This window comes from Sapajus apella, unplaced genomic scaffold (genome assembly GCF_009761245.1).
Source record: "Sapajus apella isolate SASKATOON/1434 unplaced genomic scaffold, GSC_monkey_1.0 scaffold77, whole genome shotgun sequence".
In the NCBI taxonomy this organism is placed as follows: domain Eukaryota; kingdom Metazoa; phylum Chordata; class Mammalia; order Primates; family Cebidae; genus Sapajus; species Sapajus apella.
In genome coordinates this window covers 3,383,250-3,391,057 of record NW_022437017.1, presented here as the reverse complement: position 1 = coordinate 3,391,057, position 7,808 = coordinate 3,383,250, and the positions used below count along the sequence as shown (strand labels likewise).

Sequence of the window (7,808 nt, the reverse complement as noted above, 5' to 3'; positions counted from 1 at the left end):
CAGAGGCTCAGGGCACCCCGGCAGTGTGGGGATGTGGTGCGATGAGCGGAGCTCGAGCATCCAGGGCAGAAGAGGGGACCCGAGAGGGGGCCAGGGAGACAGACAGCGAACAGGGGTGAAGCCGAGGCCGAACGGAGCACGCAGCGGACAATGCTGGGTTCAAAGGGGAGAGAGAAGGCGCAGACAAGAGACGCGAGGCTGGACTCGGGCCAGGCGCTCCGCCGGGCGGAGATGGGCGGAACGGGGGCGGGGGCGGGGACGGGAATGGTGGGGCGGGGACGGGAATGGTGAGGCGGGGACGGGGGGCGGGGCGGGGATGGGAAACAGGCGAGAGGTTGGGGGCCATGGAGAGGCCTGGTTGCGCCAAGGGGAACAAGTGCCTGGAGGACGTCCCGCCCGCTCCAGGCCCTGCCACTCCAAGTCCCCAGCACTGCGCCAGGCCCCGCCCCTCCAGGCCCTACCGTTCCGGGGCGCGCTCCCCGCCCCGCCCCCGCGGCCCCGCCCCCGCCCCAGGCTCCCCCCACTCAAGCCTTTTTTCCCCGGCTGGGGGCTGAGGCCGGCTGGGAGCAGAGTCCGGCTGCGTGACGCCGGCGGTGCGTGTCTGCAGCTGCTCCGGGTCCCCTGCCAGGCCCGCCGTACCCAGCCCCGCCGCCGGCCCCCGGTGCGCCTGGCCTTCTGCGCCCCCAGGTAAGTGAGCGCCCCGCGCCGCGAACGCCGCCCCAAACGCCACACTCACGGCAGGCTCCGGCCCCGCCTCCGCGGTCATGGCGGCCCCAGCCCTGCCCCCATTACCCAGCCGGGGACTGTCCCCTCGGGGCTCCCCCTCTGGGCCGCCTCCCGGAGAGATCCGCGCTCCCCCAAGAGGGCCGGGGCGCCGCGGGCGCCCGAGGACGCGCCTGCGAAACGGGTGGGAGTGAGTAGGCGCGATCCCGGCCTCGTCACGCGGGGGAACCTGATGTGTGAGCCGGGGGAGCGCCCCCTGCCCCCGACGTGCCAGGGCTGGGGACGCAGCTGGGACCCTGGCCTCGGAACCCACAGCCGGCCGCATAGACGGCTTCAGAGAACCGCTTAAACACGTCATTCCAAGCCTAAGCTAACGCTTCAGGCTGCCTGTGTGGGCTGGAGGTGCCCAGGTGGGGATGGTGTCATTTGGCCTGGTTGAACCAGCCAGCGAGGGCTTTTTAGGCCCAGAAAACTGCAAGATTGCGGGGCAGGGCCCAGCCGGGACTGCGTGCCGAGCAGAAAAGAGGCCAGCGTGGCTGAAACGCGGAGAGGGAGGGTCGGAGATGGAGGCAGGTTGGCTAGGGCCTGGGAAGCGGTGAGGAGAGCGTGGAACTCGTCCTCGGGGCGGTGGGGACCAGGAAGGCTTGCAACAGCAGGTGCATGGCGTGATCGGATTGTGTCTTAAGAAGAACATCCCGTGGGAGAGATGGGGATACTTGGAAGGAGGCTGCTTGCCTGACCTGGCTGGAAGGTGATAGGAACTGAGGGAACTAAAAATTTCGCTTTGGTGGAGGAGCATTGTCTACTTCCTCTGTCTGCTTGTAAGTGGGGTGTGGGGACAGGTGTTTCTCCTGGGTAGTTAGGAGTATATAGGAGGCTTTCGTTGCTGGGTTGGGAGACTTTGGGGGAAACCCGCTGGAGGAAACAGGGAAGCGGGCAGGGAAAGGCTGTTGTGTTTTGCAAAACCTATGAGATGGGAGAATGCTCTATAGATTCCAGTCTGAACCCAGGCAAGGTCTGGGGCATCTGAGCTCAGAGGCCAGGGTGACCCCACTGGGGCGACCTGGATGTGTTCTCTGGGGACAGGTTTCCTGGCCTGTCTGCATTGTCTTCGAAGCCCTCGGCCTCCCCAGCCTCAAATGGGTCTTCCTTCCAGGAGCAGCTGCTGTGAATAAACACAGAAGTGGAGCGGGGGGTGCTGACCAGAAGCCTCATTGAGTGCACCTGGGCCCCAGCAGGCCCAGCCAGGCATGGAGGAGGACGCAGTGAGGACTTTCCTTACCTGTTTTTCCAGCTCACCCACTGCTAGCAGAGATACTTTGAGCCTGGGGGGTTGGGGGAGCCTTGGTCATTTAATTGATTGTGGGACCCCAAGGAAAGGTTTCTGGCCTTCAGTCTGCCCATCTGTAAAATGGGTCAGTAGTATCTGAGCCTAGGAGCATTCATCGATCAATGAAAGCAGAGGCTAGGCAGATCTCGGTGGCAGCCACACCCCTAAGGAACCGGCAAGGGCTCTAACTCCAGGTGGGAGTTCAGGGCTGCATGGGCTTCCATTTCCTCCTCTGATAAATTCAGAACAGGCCAGGTGTGGTGGCTCACGCCTGCAATCCCAGCACTTTGGGAGGCCAAGGTGGGCAGATCACCTGAGGTTGAGAGTTCAAACCAGCCTGACCAACATGGAGAAACCCTGTCTCTACTAAAAATACAAAAGTAGTTGGGCATGGTGGCACACACCTGTAATCCCAGCTACTCGGGAGGCTGAGGCAGGAGAATCTCTTGAACCTGGGAGGCAGAGGTTGCGGTGAGCCAAGATGGCGCCATTGCACTCCAGCCTGGGCAACAAGAATGAAACTCCATCTCAAAAAAAAAAAAAAAAAATCAGAACAGTGCCCACCTCCTGACCCAGGGCCGTCTGCAGGTTGAATAAAGTCGTTGGCCCGGTGCCTGGCACAGAATGTCTTGGCTCAGGAGCTGCTGGGATGACGGTAGTTGGCAGCATAAGTGGACCCAAGTCCCCTCCTCCCACACTTGGGATGGCACAGAAAGGCAGGCGCCTGGGGAGCTTCCTGCCCTGCCCCCTTCTCTGAGTACCACAAGCTGCTCCCTTTCCTACTGCCTGGGCTTGAGCCTGCCCCCTGCCCTGTCCTGCCAGTTTGAATTGAGGGCCTCTGGGCCACAGACTTCACCATTTCCTGCCTCAGTTTCTCTACCTATAAAATAGGATAATAGCAGTCATGACCTACAGATAAAGAATCGCTGGCTGGTGATGAGTACTTGCTAAACAGGCTATTAAAATATCATGAGAATATCAGAGCTGGAGGCTATTAAAATATCACAGAGGGGCCAGGTGTGGTGGCTCATGCTTGTAATCCCAGCACTTTGGAAGGTTGAGGCGGGCAGATCACCTAAGGTCAGGAGTTTGAGAGCAGCATGGCCAACACGGTGAAACCCTGTTTCTACTAGAAATACAAAAATTAGCTGGGCGTGGTAGTGTGTACCTGTAATCTCAGCTACATGGGAGGCTGAGGCAGGAGAATCTCTTGAACATGGGAGGCAGGGGTTGCAGTGAGCTGAGATGGCGCCACTGCACTCCAGCCTGGATGACAGACTCTGTCTCACACACACACACACATCACATCACATCACAGAGCCATTCCTGGAGGTAGTCCAGAGGAATCTCCTGACTCAACCTTAGAAGGAGTCAGGGAAGGCTTCCTGGAGGAGGTGACAGTTGGCTGGGTCACTACGGGTGAGTAGGAGTTAACCAGGCAGAGAGCCCAGTGGGCAAATTGCAGAGGAGAGAAACTGCCAGAGTGCTTGGATGAGAGAACCACTAAGCCAGGGTTGTAAGATTCAGAGGGGAGAGGAGGAAGGGCAAAGCCTGCCTGCTGGCCTTGAACATGCATTTGGCATTATTCTGATCCCAGGGAACAGACTGCAGGGGTCGAAGGCAGGAGCCTGAAGACCAGGGTGGAAGGGACTGCTCCAGGCCAGGAGAGCAATGATAGGGCTGGACCAGTTGGAGGTACGGATGGGTGAGGCTTGGGTGGATATTGGAGAGGTAAGGAGGAGCCCGGGGAGGGAGCAGCTGCCATGAGGGAGCAGGTTTAGGTGCAAATCAGCAATCTGTTCTCAGCATCTGGAAATTGCAGTGCCACTAGACACCCAGGTGGCGCAGCACAGGATGGCTTTGAAGCAAGCTGGGAGCTTGGAAGATAGCAGAAAGAGGGCAGAAGGAAAACCAGGAGTGGGTGGAAAGCTGGGAGCCAAGGGAGCTGGGGCTTTCATAGGAGGAAAGGGTCCTGAAACCCCTGTTTAGATAATTTAGTAGTAGGCATCTTGCTTTTTCTTTTCTTTTTTTCTGAGATGGAGTTTCGCTCTTGTCACCCAGGCTGGAGTGCAATGGTGCAATCATAGCCTACTGCAACCTCCGCCTCCTGGGTTCAACTGATTCTCCTGCCTCAGCCTCCCAAGTAACTGGGATTACAGGTGTGCACCACCATGCCCAGCTACTTTTTGTATTGTTAGTAGAGACAGGGTTTCGCCATGTTGGCCAGGCTGGTCTCGAACCCCTGACCTCAGGTGATCCACCCACCTCGACTTCTCAAAATGCTGGGATTACAGGCATGAGCCACTGTGCCCAGTCTGTCTTACTGTCTTTTTCTGGCTGCTCTTCCCCAACCCTGCTCTCTTCCCTTAGCCTTTCAGGATTTCAGTACAGGCCTCTTTCTTTCTTTTCTTTCTTTTGTTTCTTTCTCTTTCTTCCTTTCTTCCTTTTTTTTTTTTTTTTTTTTTTTTTTCTGTTGTTTTTTTGAGACAGGTTCTGGCTCTATCACTCAGGCTGGGGTGCAGTGGTGCAATCTTGGCCCACTGCAACCTCAGCCTCCCAGGTTCAAGCAATCCTCCCACTTCAGCCTCCTGAGTAGCTGGGACTACAGGCATGAGCCACCACGCCTGGCTAATTTTTGCATTTTTTTGTAGAGATTTTGTAGAGTTTCACCGTGTTGCCCAGGCTAGTCTCAAACTATTGAGCTCAAATGCCTCAGCCTCCCAAAGTGCTGGGATTACAGACATAAGCCACTGCATTTGTCCTTTCTTTCTTTCCAAGGCAAACTCTTACTGTGTCGCTCAGGCTGGAGTGCAGTGGCATGATCTTAATTCGCCACAGCCTCAACCTCCTGAGCTCATTCCACCTGAGCCCCCTGAGAGCTGGACTTCAGGCATGCACCACCATGCCTAGCTAATCTTTAAAAATATATATATTTATAGAGATGGGCATCTCACTATGTTGCCCAGGCTGGTCTTGAACTCCTGGCCTCAAGCAAGTCTCCAGCCTCAACCTCCCAAAGTACTAAGATTATAGGCACAAGCCACCGCCTCTGGCCAAGCACAGGCTTTTCTTTGCCACACTTGGATAGGCCTCTCAGACCCATCATGACTCTGACCAGAGTAGCATAGAGAGGCCAGGTGTGTGGTGGCTCACACCTGTAATCCCAGTACTTTGGGAGGCCAAGGTAGGTGGATCACTTGAGGTCAGGAGTTTGAGACCAGCCTGGTCAACATGGTGAAACCCCGTCTCTACTAAAAATACAAAAATTAGCTGGACATGGTGGTTGGCTCCAATAATCACAGCTACATGGGAAGCGGAGACAGGAGAATTGCTTGAACCCGGGAGGTGGAGGTTGCAGTGAGCTGAAATAGCACTAGTACACTCCAGCCTGGGCGACAGAGTGGGACCCTGTCTCAAAAATAAAAGCCGAGTGTGGTGACTCATGCCTGTAATCCCAGCACTTTGGGAGGCCAAGGTGGGTGGTTCATGAGGTGAGGATTTTGAGACCAGTCTGACCAACATGGTGAAATTTCTTCTGTACTAAAACCACAAAAATTGGCTAGGAGTGGTGGCTCACGCCTGTAATCCCAACACTTTGGGAGGCTGAGGAGGGCGGATCGCCTGAGGTCCAGAGTTCAAGACCAGCCTGACCAACATGGAGAAACCCTGTTTCTCTACTAAAATTATATATATATATATATATGCCGGGCATGGTGGCTCATGCCTGTAATCCTAGCACATTGGGAGGCAGAGGCGGGTGGATCACATGAGGTCAGGGGTTCAAGACCAGCCTGACCAACATGGTGAAACCCGTCTCTACTAAAAATAGAAAATCAGCTGGACATGGTGGCGCATGCCTGTAATCCCAGCTACTTGGGAGGCTGAGGCAGGAGACTCGCTTGAACGTGGGAGGCGTAGGTTGCAGTGAGCTGAGATTGCACTATTGCACTCCAGCCTGGGCAAGAAGAGCGAAACTCTGTCTCAAAAAAAAAAAAAAAGAAGAAACAGCATGTGTATATATATATATATATATAAAATTGGCCGGGCGTGGTGGTACATGCCTGTAATCCCAACTACTCAGAAGGCTGAGGCAGGAGAATCACTTAAAACCCAGGAGGCGGAGATTGCAGTGAGCCAAGATTGTGCCATTGCACTCCAGCCTGGCAGCAAGAGCAAAACTCTGTCTCAAAAAAAAAAAAAAAAAAAAAAAAAGGTAGCATAGAGGAGACCTTCTCCTCCTTGAGTCTGGACTCTATACCTTTGTTAATAGGATGCTATCACACACACACACACACACTGAACTGGCTGGAGCTCAGCTCAGCTTTTCCTCCCTAATCCCTCCTGGACTCCTAGAGACAGATTTTAGTCTGGGGTCCCATGACACTATGTCTGGAGAGTGATCATTTCCTCCCAGCCATGGCCTGGGGACCCCTTCTGCCCTGTGCCTGGCCCCCACCTTCCTTCCACCCCTGTCTGTCTGTCATTTGTTCATTCAGCACAGACTTAGGAAGTGTCTGCATGTGAGACACTGGGGACAGACAGTGGCCACAGGAAGCCTTACAGAGCTGATGTTCCGGCAGGGAGAAGGTGATGGGGACAAGGATAATATTTGAAGGAGCAGCTAGACATCGGGAGGAAGGGTGCTCCAGGCAGAAGGCCCAGCAGGTACAAAGGCCCTGAGGCTGGAACAGGCATGGTGTGTTGGAGGAATGGCAGTGAGGCCAGGGTGGCTGGAGCAAACTGAGCAAGGAGTCGTAGAGTATAGAGAGGAGCAGATGAAGAGACTGAAGGTCCTTGGGGACCCCCAGTCCAACCACAGCAGACTCTGGAGAGTCCTTGCTCAAGGAGTAGAAAGTTATGGGGCCCTACTGCTTTGGCACTTTTACTTTGTCATCCTGTCTGTGCGGTGGTCACCTTCGTTGGAGTGCTGGAACCTTGAAGGCTGAGGAAGCTGGAGGAATCTTGAAGGCAAGAGGAAGGAAATGAGGACCACCCAGTGGGCAAGGCTTCTCCCCTCCCCTGCACACAATGGGGCTCGGCTGAACTAGAAGAAGGAAGTACCCAGGGAGGGGTACTGTTGAGCGTACGGCAGCAGAGGAGATGAAGGGCAGTGGGGAAGAGGAGGGTGGGAGGGAGGAGGAGAAGGATGGGGAGGAGAAGAAAAAGGATGGGGAAGAGGAGGAGATGGAGAAGGAGGAGAAGGATGGGGGAGGAGGAAGAAGAGATGGAGGAGGAAGGGGAGGAGGAGGAGGAGGAGGAGGAGGAGGCAGCAAGCAGCAGCAGCAGCAGCAGCAGCAGCCAGTGGGCAAGCAGCCAGGGCACAGAGCTGGATAAAGCAGCCAGGACGTTGTTAGACAGATGACGGGAGCCCTAGGGATGCAGGGATGGTGGCCTCATCCGGGGCCTTGAGGACAAACAGCAAAAGCCAAGCAACAGGGCCAAAACACAGTGGCTCACACCTGTAATCACAACACTTTGGGAGGCGGAGGTAGGTGGATCACCTGAGGTCAAAAGATCAAGACCAGCCTGACCAACATGGCAAAACCCTGTCTCTACTAAAAATACAAAAATTAGCCAGGTGCAGTGGCACATGCCTGTAGTCCCAGCTACTCAGGAGGCTGAGGCAGGAGAATTGCTTGAACTGGGGAGGCGGAGGTTGCAGTGAGCCGAGATCGCACCACTGCACCCCAGCTTGCATAACAAAGCAAGACTCTGTCTCAGAAAAAAAAAAAAAAAAAAAAAAAAAAAAAAAAAA

At 55.4% G+C, this 7,808-nt stretch overlaps 1 protein-coding gene across 3 annotated transcripts in view; it reads left to right on the top strand.

Annotated features, from left to right (window-relative positions):
* Positions 1 to 536: 536 nt before the first annotated feature.
* CERS4 (ceramide synthase 4) overlaps positions 537 to 7,808 on the top strand; it is a 48,028-nt gene continuing 40,756 nt past the window's right edge. The window contains exon 1 of one of the 3 annotated variants that reach the window (XM_032251949.1): positions 537 to 687. The gene's annotated coding sequence lies outside the window, so the exon portion shown is untranslated. Of the gene's footprint in view, positions 688 to 1,342; positions 1,545 to 7,808 lie in introns of those variants that run through there. The other 2 variants (XM_032251950.1, XM_032251951.1) reach the window with 2 other exon arrangements.